General features: G+C 31.9%; 1 protein-coding gene across 1 annotated transcript in view; it reads left to right on the top strand.

The window, feature by feature from the left end:
* The first annotated feature begins 6 nt into the window (after positions 1-6).
* LOC136796234 (uncharacterized) overlaps positions 7-332 on the top strand; it is a 16,842-nt gene continuing 16,516 nt past the window's right edge. The window contains exon 1 of the mRNA XM_067049311.1: positions 7-92. The gene's annotated coding sequence lies outside the window, so the exon portion shown is untranslated. The remainder of the gene's footprint in view (positions 93-332) is intronic.

The following is a 332-nucleotide window of genomic DNA, read 5'->3' on the forward strand; positions in this document are numbered from 1 at the left end:
TATCAAACTACACTGACAACTTACCAGAAACAGAGCCTCTTCTATTATCTGTCGTGCGCCGGTGGTGATTATGGAAACTCTCAAGCAATAAACAGTCATAACGGCGAGATATCAATTTATTTTAGAAAATATCATGAAAATTACTACTCATGCGAAGATAAATATCGTAAACTACGTTATGTCGCATTAAATTAGCTTTAATTTGAGCGCGAATAGACATCAGTACGTATAATGTCCCTTGAGGTATTGATATCCCACAATAAATTCACTAACTAATGATTTTTCAATACATTTTTTTTTATGGAAATGTAACTTTTAAAAAACTTTTAACG

The sequence above is a fragment of the Halyomorpha halys genome, unplaced genomic scaffold (genome assembly GCF_000696795.3).
Source record: "Halyomorpha halys isolate HHAL.00 unplaced genomic scaffold, Hhal_1.1 Scaffold2881.1, whole genome shotgun sequence".
NCBI classification, from domain to species: domain Eukaryota; kingdom Metazoa; phylum Arthropoda; class Insecta; order Hemiptera; family Pentatomidae; genus Halyomorpha; species Halyomorpha halys.